Genomic DNA, 11,226 nt, shown 5'->3' on the forward strand with positions numbered 1-11,226 from the left:
ATAGCTACAGTACTTCAACATTGACTGTTCAACGCTGTAATGCTCCGAATACTTCACGCTTATGATGCATGAGTAAGATAGGAGTGACATAATAGTGAGCTTACAAATTGAATTTTTGTTGTTGGTCATTGTGTTTTGTTATCTGGGAGTCTTAAATATTCTGGAGAATGTTTACCCAAATGAATTGAAAAACTTCTTTATTGCCTTGTATATAGGCATATAATTAAAAGAAAAAAATTGAAAGATTCTTGAAGTGACTATATTGAGATGAGATACCAAATAATGAAAGTGTGAAGGAAGAATTACGAGATTGGTATAGGAAATCAGTTTATATAGAATATTATTACGAGAATTTGTAATATCTATTTTGATACAGTAAAATGACAAGAGTTAGGAACGACATGAGGCTAATTGTGTGACACCCTAGAAACCTATGAAGACGAGTTAGGGATTGAATGGATGAGTACGTATTTATATATCTTTAAGAGTAAGTGTTTTAAGAATACATAAACATCTTTGAGAAGAGATTCTAATCATACATAGCAAGTATGAAACGTAAAATTTTTAAAACTTGCTGAGAAGCCTAACGGCTAAATCACAAGTTAAGGGATCACATGCTGTGAGACATAACTTTAAGATAGATATTCCCAAGGAAATACTCAAGAGAAGTTTTACTCTGGATCTCGTTAAAGCAAGCACTAAGTTATGTGATTATAAAAAGGAAGCTGTAAGCTGAGAGTGATATTAGTATTAATATTGAAAAATACTTAAGGAGAATCTAGTTTTAAGTTTTACAATTTCAAGTACAATTTATAAATTAGTTAAGGAAAAATGATGTTATGTTCATATGAAGGAGTGGAACAAACGATGATAGAAGTTGACCTTGAAAATGAAGTCAGATAATGAAACTTTCCTAATATATTATGAAAATTGGAATTCGAAAATGCTTAAGGCATACATGATTCAAATGGGTTTGAGTCTTAAGTGACAAATCAATATCGTAATGCAAGAAAGATACAAGGTAATATAGAGGCATGAAAGATGATTAAGGACAAAAGGATGACTCTTAGGAATTATGGTATTGCATGAGATGCAATGATCAAGTTGAGATAAATCTTTGAGGCATCAATAGCATTATAAAGCATACACACATAATAGATTATATTTCAATAGAGATGACATTGTGATGAATGATATATAATATAAGGAAACTCAAACATATGGTTGGAAATGATATGAATGATATGAAGTTATACACAAGTATAATAAGAAGGTTGACATGCACTATAAGAATTATTATATTGAAACGAGGATTAGGATACGGATGAATAAAGGGGGAATGTAGTCCAAGGCATGTGAACACATGGATTCCTATATATAAAGAGAGATGTTGACATTTGAAAATGCATGTATCTATGTATATATGAAATTGATAATTTTACTAACTAAAGTGAAGAATGGTTATTAATAATTGAGAGATTTTGAAATAGTGTTCAGAGAGGTTAGTGAGCTAAAGTATTAACGAACATGTAATGAACGATTAAAGTTATGAATGACTTTGAAGGTAAACCTTGGATTGTTTAAGTTCTTAATGGAACTCTAATAAAGGAAGGGTATGGACCAGTATAAGATGGATGAATCAAGGTTGAGAAATTTGGTACGGAGCGAATTAATAAAATGATGATTAGGTATACATAAGTAAGTATGATATGTGATTGAAATCAGTATAATTGAGGTGAAGTTATGGTTCAAATTTAATAATGGTGATAAAGGCATGCTTAGTGTCTCGATATAAGAGATCATGGTTATGAAAAGTATTACTGATCCAGCTCCAAAGGATGATAAGTGCCATAAATAAAGCATTTAATTGAACTGAAGGTGAATGAGGTGAACAAATTGAACGTCCCTATAGAAGGAACAAGGAGCAGGATCATAGAGGGAGATTGATAACGCAACATCGACGGGAATTCGAGGACGAATTCTATTTAAGTGGGGGAGATTGAAATACCCCATACTTTGATATGGTGATAAATAAAGTTGATCGAATGCAAATTGAGGTCAATTAAAATGTTTAAAAGTGATAAGAGATGAAAGGAGTAGTTTAGGATAAAATATTTCGCAAGTGAAAAAATAATAATAAAATAATAATAATTTTATCGAAGGAGAATTTGTGAGATAAAAAGCAATTTGGAAGTCAAGTTAGGAATAATAAGGTATTTTGGGTACCAAGGAGACAAGATAAAATTTTTAGAATAAAATAATATTTTATTAATAAAATAATATTAAAATATTAATATTTAGCCGGATGTCGAAGTCAATCAAGAAGGAGGATCATATGGTTGATCCAAGTGGGGGAGAAGATGACAAGCCCGACTCTACAGAAATATTTGTCATGACATACATGTGGTGGATAGCATGTTTATATGCTAAGAGAGTCTTGAAAAATTTACAAAAGTCGGTATTGTACTTAGAGGTACAATAAAGTTGATTTAAACCTCGAACTAGATCAAATAGAGAATTCACGATGAACTTAAGAATTTTAAAGTCCCAGAATGGTTTAATATGACGATTCGGAGTTTGAGGATCAATTTGGAGTCAAACCAGAATTTTCGCTATCCAGGGGTAAAATGGTCATTTGCCACCTGGGGACAAAAAAGGTATTTTTAGAAAATATTTTTGGCTCCATTTGACTTATTGGAGTAAGATTTGAAGTTTAGAAGTGAAAAATTTTAATTTCAGTATAATTTGGAGTAAAAGGGTAAAATGGTAATTTTACCATCCGACATCGAAAATTTAATTTTTCAAAGGATTTTGATCAAATTTAATTATTTGGAGTGTGAAATGAGTATGAGGAGTGAAAATTATGCATTATGGCAAATTTTCAATTTTTGGGGTAAAAATGTAATTTTTGAAAAGTTCGGGGGCAAAAGTGTAATTTTAAAAAATTTGCTCCACCAAAACTTTGGAAAAATCTGGAAATTTTACTTAAAACTTGGATAAGTCAAAGGGAATGCATGGTGGAAAAAGTAGGACAAGTGGATGGCTAGAAAAAAAATGAATTAATAAAATATTTAAAATATGAATAAAATAATATTATTTCATTAAACAATAAAAAGGCATAAAAAAATCAGCCCACCCATTCTTCTTCTTCAACATTCGGCCAAGCAAGAAACAAGAGAGAGAAAGGAGAAAATAAAACCCTAGCTAAGAAATTTAAAGGGAAAATAGGTGGAAATTCAAAAATCAAGTGAAAAAAGGTAACATTTCTTAAATTTGTCTTGTGCTTTACGTTTCCCATGCATTTCCCATCATTTTTCATGGTTGAATCATGTGATTTGAGGATGATTTCAATTCTGGTCATATGGGTTTAGAGAGAGAAAGTTGTTAGATAAATTTGATTTTGAGCTATGTTAGTGTTTAGTGTTAGTTTAGCATGTTTATAAGTAAAACAACAAGAAAAATATTTATCTTCTCCATGAATTTCTCTAGGCCGAATCTAGCCAATGGTATGTGAGGATGAGGTTGACTTTATTTTAAGAGAATTGGGTGGAAAAATGATGAATTATGAGGTTGGAAATTAAATGGGAATTTTCGGTGCAATAAATTGAAATTTTTACCCACTAGGGGTAAAAGCGTAATTTATAGTCCAGACTGATAAATTGGACCAAATTCACAGTCATTGAGGTATTGTGGATATAATTGGATAATTGAAATTGAAATGGATGGAATTGGAGTCGAATTGGAGATTTTAAGACTTTACACCGTGTATAAGCGAGTTAGGTCGGACACCGCAATTAAGCGATTGTTTAAACATTTCAAATCCTATCTAGTGCATACGCATGGATAAGATCCTGAAATAATTTATGATAAATTGACACAATTTATTGAATTTTGTGTCATAGATTATGGATAAGTGGTGAGTCAATTGTTTCGGGTAAAAGACTGCACCCGAGGGCGGAATATAGGAGTATTTCTACTCCTAATACTGTGAGTAAACTTATTATCGTCTTAATTATCTAGAGTAGTTTTATACAATTGTGTGATTTTATAAAAAATGAGTTTAAATGGTAAATTGCTATGTTTTAAGAGAAATTGTAATTTTATAAAATGATTTTATAAATTTTCTGGAAAATCGAATATTGGTTTTGAAAATAGAGTAATTGGAGACTGCTAGTTTGTGTTGCAAATTTATAGTTTTGAATTGAATGGCTTATGACAATAAATAAGCATGAATGGCTAAACTGATTTTAGTGTTATAATTATTTATACTATGTATTCAGCCTTGAGAGGCTAGATTGCGATAAATTGTCATGCCATGCTAGAATAAATTTTATTGAATTGGTGGAGTATATATTAATTATTTACTGCAGAGGGGGTTCCATGGACCAGCCTATTAGAGGGGCACGGTAAACTCCATTATATTATTACCTCGAACGGAGAGGCGCGTAGGGTATCTCCTGGGGTAAAGCTTAGGGTTCACTTCACGCCAAACCACCACGTGAAGGGGAACTCAGCCAACTCCAAGGAACGACTGTATTTTTCTTAAACTAAAATTATATTTTAAGTGTATATAAAATTTTAATAGCCTTGGCGGACTCGGTTGGATGCCCTGCGCAAGGTATCACCGAGTATGAGTTTGGCACGAGCCAAAGTTTTAAGAAATTCATAAGCCAAGTTGATTACTCGATTTATATGGATTGATTTTATTTGGTTGAAATGAATTGAAAGGTAATGAAATTACAGTATGATGACTTATTTTAATTGTCTCCATTTACTCGGCTTTAGATACTTTAGATGGTATCTGTTTACTCACTAGGATTATAAAATCTCACCCCTTCTTCCTATACATTTTTCAGGCTCAGGACAGTTTGTAGATAGTCGAGTAGGACGAGAATTAAGCTCGGAACTGCATTATAAAAAGTAAGAGTTCACAGTCTTACATCCTCTTGGTCAATTGGAGCCCACGTGTCATTGCAGATCAAAACTTATATTTTGGTTATCTGTATTTCTATTCATACAATTTTTACTTTACTTTCATGTGCGAAAAATTATTTACGAATATTTCTATAAAAATTTATTTTATGAGAAAATAAAATATTTTATTGATTATTTTTTAATAGTACTAGTTGTTAACAATTTGCTTTCAAATGAACGTTTTAGATACTTATTTTGTTTTTAAATCATTAAATATATATTTGCTACTTACCTACTACATTTTTAGCAGGTTTTGAGATTTTTGACGAACAATTACGAAAATGCCCCTATGAGCCAGAAAATAATATTTTATTGTTCTTATTTGAAAATGACTTATGATTTTTTTTAAATGTGAGATTTAATAATTGTTGCTCACCGAAGAGATGCGGAAGTTGATGCTAAGCCTTGCGGGGTTTCGATCGGCATTCGGGGTGAAGAATGTATGTCGAGGCCTCGCGGCGGTTGTGACGGGCTCGATGGGGAGTTCCAGGTTGTGACAGAAAGACTCTAGCCATCAAGTTTTTACATTTTCACAAGTAAATATCGGATTTTTAGCCAAATTTTTTCTTCCATTTTACTTGTTAATATCATAGTTAATATAATTTTCTAGAATTATGTTAATATCTGTAAACATGGATAATCAAGGAAGGGCGGTCATGATTAGACATGTCTATTCTCTGTTTTTCAGTGTAAAAAATTGAACTAATCTGCCATATGTGTTTAACTGGCTTTGAGAGATGGATGCATGATATGATAGTTGTTAGTTACACAAACGGACATCAAATGCATTAATTTCCTGTGGAAGTTGCCTAGACATGTAATAACAGACTTGAAAAGGCCGAGATTCTTAACTTATGAAAAATTTTACTTGTATTTTTTTTGTTGGATTTTGATTGATTCTTTTGTATGTTTAATTATCATGATAGTAAGGATTTTACATTTAAGAAATTAAATTTTGTCGACAATAATTGTATAAAAGTTTTGCTCTTTCATTTCATTTAAGAAATTATCATGACAGTAATGATTTTACATATAAGAAATTAAATTCTTAATAGTTAAAAGCTCAATCTCATTTCATTCAACAATTCCAAGTTTCCAACATGTTCAGAAAATAAAATATTGATAGTGTGATTACTGTTTACTCATTAGATGGTATGATTAAATAAATTTACTAAACAATTAAAAGTTAATGTTTTGATTTTAATAACTATGACATTTATTTTTAATTTCCTCCAATATAATATCAGCACAAATTTGATTCATTGAATGTGATAGTACCATATGTTAATTTTTTCTTCCATCAATATTAAAATGAAAATATTGGCATGACATTTATATTCATTTACTATTTCAAGCTCCCTTGAGCAATTAATCTTTGAATACAAGTCGAATTTTCTCATTTGAATTCAATGGACAACCATTTAGTTAGAACACACTTAAGCTCTTGACAATTAGAAGCAAAAAGTCTATTATTTTCTTTTTCTTATGTTTCAAGGTGTAAAGCTGATTAATTAAGTTTAGCCCATTGTTCCTTTTACAAATTTTTTAGCATTTAATTTTTTCCAACAAAAAGTTATCATGACAAATTTGCTAATTAATTATTTTTTTTGAGTGCCAGGTTGAAGATTTCAATGGCAAGTGAAAGTGATAATCTAGCTCCAACTTCTACTCCTAGTAATGTTGCTACGCAATCTACTCCTATTGCCATGCCGTTAGCGTCACTAACACCAACTACACAGCAAACTATAATCTCCACTAATGAAAGTGATGCTGTCAATTCTAAGAAACGGAAAGCACTTCCACCGAGGTCTGAAGTTTGGAAACACTTCACCAGATTCGTCAATGATCAAGGTGAACAAAAAGCTAGATGCAATTATTGTGATAGGGTACTTTCTGCTAATACTAAATAAAATGGCACAACTTCATTGAAGAATCACATGAATTCTTGCAAAAAGTTTCCTAGTTCTACTAATGATTTTACTCAAACTGAGTTAGCTTTTCAATCAGGGGATGGGTCCATAGGAACTTGAAAATTTAGTCAAGAAGCCATTAGAAAGTCTCTAGCTAAGATGATCATTAGAGATGAGTTACCTTTTAGATTTGTAGAAGGGGAAGGATTTAAGGAATTCGTGGCAACTTCATGTCCTAGATTTATTGTGCCATTACGATGGACTGTTGCTAGAGATTGCTTTAACATTTTTGTTGATGGAAAGAACCATTTCAAGTATATATTGAGAACATATTCTTTTAGAGTTTCTCTGACCACAGACACATGGACATCAATTCAAAGAGAGAATTATTTGTGTCTTACGGCTCACTTTATAGACCATGATTGGAAATTACACAAGAGAATTTTAAACTTTTGTCCCATTTATAGTCACAAAGGTGAGGCCATTGGAAAAATGATTGATAAATGTTTGCGTGATTGGGGGATTAGTAAGGTTTTCACTATTACTGTTGATAATGCTAGTTCCAATGATATTGCAATAGCATATTTGAAGAAAAAATTGAACTTTTTAGGAAATAGCTTTTTAGAAAGCAAATTCCTACATATGAGATGCATTGCACATATCATTAATCTCATTGTCACTGATGGATTAAAGGAAATGAATAATTCAATTGCTTGTATCAAAGGGGCAGTTAGATATGTGAGACAGTCACCTGCTAGGTTAGCAAAGTTTAAGGAATGTGTTGAGTCTGCAAATATTCAATCAAAAAATTTGTTGTGTTTGGATGTTAGTACTCGATGGAACTCTACTTACTTGATGTTAGAAACAGCTCAAAAGTTTGAAGAAGCCTTTACTTTATTTGAGGAAGCTGATTCTCAATATAGAACTGATTTGTTGATGGGAAATGGGATACCTGAACATGAAGATTGGGAAAATGTTAGGAGGTTGAATCTTTTCTTGAAACATTTTTACACACTCACAGTAAAAGTTTCAGGTATTTCTTATGCCACTATTAATACTTTTCTTGATGATATTTGTGGTATTTATTGCATTATGAGAGATAGACAAAGGCATCCTGATGTTGAGTTGCAAACAATGGCAAAGAAAATGAAAGAGAAATTTGATAAGTATTGGGGAAATATAGAAAAAATGAATAAGTTGCTTTATGTTGCCTCTGTTCTTTGATCCAAGGAAAAAACTTGTATTTGTGGAGTTTTGTTTGAGGAAAATGTATTCGAATGAGCAGGCTTCATCGATTTGTGTGAGTTTGAAGAAAATAATGGAAGAGTTGCTTGTTGAATACCAGAAAAATGTACAACCTCCTATTGAGAAAGTTGGTGATAATAGCCAATCCCAAGTGAGCTAAATTTCAGAATTTAATGATGATGTTGACTTCAGTGCTAGTGTTGCTCTTCTGAATAAATTTAAGAGATATAAGATTGCAATTGGTAGGGAAGAGGATAAGTCTGAATTGGAGAAGTATTTGAATTTAAATGAGCCTAATGCAACCGATAGTGATGATTTTTGTAAAACCCGACCCTATAAATACATGTCATGACATACATGCATTGAGTAGCATGTTATTACGCTAGAAAAGCACCTAAGAATAGACGAAACCCGATATTGTACCTAACGGTACACTTAAATTGATTTAACCTCGAACTAGTTCAAATAGAAATTTTAGGATGAAATTTAATATTTTATAGTCCAGGAATGACTAAAAATGATTGTTCGGAGTTCGAGGGTTCATTTGGGGTAAAATTAGAAATTTTGATATTCAAGGGTAAAATCGTCATTTTGCCACCTAAGATAATAATTTGATCATGGAGTAAAATTTTTGACCAAGATTAACTATTTGGAGTATAATTTAATGATAGGAAGTGAAAAAGTTTAATTCCGGGGATTTTTGGAGTGTAGGGGCAAAATCGTAATGTTGCCACCCACGGATAAAATTTGAGATTTTGAGAGAATTTAGATCAAATTTGACAAATTGGAGAATGCTATGAGTATAAGGGATGAAAAATATGTCTATGGGCAATTTTTCAATTTTTGGGGCAAAAATGTAATTTTTGACTTTTACGGGGGCAAAAGTGTAAATTTCAAAAATTACTCCACCGAGACTTTGGATGAGTCTGAGAATTTTATCTAAGCTATGAATATATGAGACAAGTGTATGGTGAAAATTTAGAAACAAATGGATGAAATTTTAAAAATGGGCCAATGGGAAAGTGACATGTGGCATTTTTTAAAATGATATAATATTATTTTAATGAAAAGTCAGCCCATTTAAAGCCAAATTTTAAGTGATGGCCGGCCATAAGGAAGAACAAGAGAGGAAATAGAGAGGAAAGGAAGAAAAAAAGAAAAACCAAAGAGAAACAAGAAAATTCAAAGGGGAATTCGCGGTTTTCTACCGTTTACGCGTCTAACGGTAAGATTTTTCGATTTTAGCTTGATTTCTACCTTTCCTATGCCTTTATTTCCATTTAGCATGCTTGAGGAGAGAGATCAAAAAGTGATATCAAGGCCTGGATGAAATTCTAGGGGAGAGAAATTGAAATTTTTAGGTTTTGATTTTTAGTTAAATTGATAGTTTTAGTTAGTTAAATGTGTTTAGAAATTAAATTGGGCAAGAAATCATTAAATTTTCACAATACCCACTCTTGGCTGGATGCTCAATGCTGTACAATGATGATGAATTGATTTTATTCTAAGAAAAATGAAGAGAAAATGATGAAAAACGATTAAACGTGATAGAAGAACAAAATAGAAAATTAACCGAGTTAATGTTCCATTTTTGGCCGAATTTTCCAAGGAAGGGAGTGAGCTGATTTTGTTGTTTTTAGAAGGTTATTGGCTGATATTTAATGGTTAGAAATGTTGGAGAGAGAATGGGAAGATTTAGAGCTAAAATGGAGCGCGTTAGTAATTTATCGGGCAAAGTGCCAAAAATAGGTTAATTCCGCGTTTAAGCCGTTTTAGGCTATTGCATTTCATACCATGCATTAGTATAGGATTTAAGTTAATTATATAGTGATTTAGCATCAATGTGATGAATTGTGTAAATTTTTGTAATGTGTTTAAGAAGAGAGCCTTCCAAAAAAGGCAAAGAAGTCGTACCCGACGAGTAGTGATCGGGGCGCTTAGAAAGCTTTTAGTTTGTACAAACGGTGAGTAAACTTATTATTATTGTAAATTATCTAGAGTTTATTTTTAAATACCCTTTATGTATTTTATGAAATGAGAACGAGATTAAAACGAGATTTTTGATGTTTTAGGAATAAATGTGACAAATAAAAATATATTATATTGATTATGAAATTGAGTAATTGGAGGCTGTAAATTACTTGAAAAATATATATTTTCCTAGGAATGGCTTATGAGAAATGAGTATACGTGGCTATATTTTGTGAATGCATTGGGAAATTTATGTAAGTTGTTTTTACTATGCAGGCTGGATAAATAAATAAAAGCCACGTTATACTGTCGAAATTTTATTAAAATTGGTGGGTTAGTCACTGCAGTGACGGGTTTCCGTGGACTGCCTATTAGAGGGGCACGGTAAACCCAGTTATATAGTTACTCCGGTTGTAGAGGCGAGGAGGGTAACTCCTGGGGTAGTATTAGAGCTCACTTCACGTCGAACCCTCACGTGAATGTGTAACTCGGCCAACGCCAAGGAACGGCTGGTTTTTAAAAATAAAAATGTGTTTCACGTGTGAATATTTTAACACCCTTGGCGGACTCGGTTAGATATCTCGACCAAGGTATCCCCGAGGATTAGTTTTGGCTTGAGCCTTGTTTTAATAAAAGACATAAGCCTTAACAATTGTTTTAGTAAATTACAAATATTTTATAGTTTAAAAAATAAATTGAAAACATTATGAAATGGGTTGAAATTTGTTGTTTAAACTTGCCTCCATTTTACTCACCTTTAGATATTTATGATAATGTCTGTTTACTCATTGGGATTGCAAAATCTCACCCAACTCCTTTCCACCCATTTCAGGTTCAGTATAGACTGTAGATAGCTGATCTCATCGAGGACTACCATTGGATCTGCATTTTCCAAACCGTAGGTTCACAATCCTCTTTACTTTTGTTTATTCGGGGGCCCTCTTGTTATTGTAAATTAAATTAAATATTTTGGCTTACTGTATTTCAGTATGAATAAATTTATTTAGCTTTTACGCTATAAAAATTATTCACGTATAACTCTATAAATATTGTTTTATAAGAAAATAGAATATTTTCCTTAATATTTCTTTTATTTTCTTATTATATTCAAATAACCGTAATTTCG

The 11,226-nt window shown here is 31.8% G+C and overlaps 1 long non-coding RNA gene across 1 annotated transcript; it reads left to right on the forward strand.

Moving 5' to 3' along the window:
• The first annotated feature begins 3,147 nt into the window (after positions 1 to 3,147).
• Positions 3,148 to 6,852, forward strand: LOC148764600 (uncharacterized). The gene is made up of 5 exons (XR_016024185.1): positions 3,148 to 3,257; positions 3,903 to 3,987; positions 4,857 to 4,920; positions 5,356 to 5,510; positions 6,593 to 6,852. It is a non-coding gene; the product is annotated as an uncharacterized LOC148764600 (long non-coding RNA).
• The last annotated feature ends 4,374 nt before the right edge of the window (positions 6,853 to 11,226 follow it).

The sequence above is a fragment of the Theobroma cacao genome, chromosome 1, assembly GCF_053813885.1.
Source record: "Theobroma cacao isolate CCN51 chromosome 1, ASM5381388v1, whole genome shotgun sequence".
Lineage (NCBI taxonomy): Eukaryota > Viridiplantae > Streptophyta > Magnoliopsida > Malvales > Malvaceae > Theobroma > Theobroma cacao.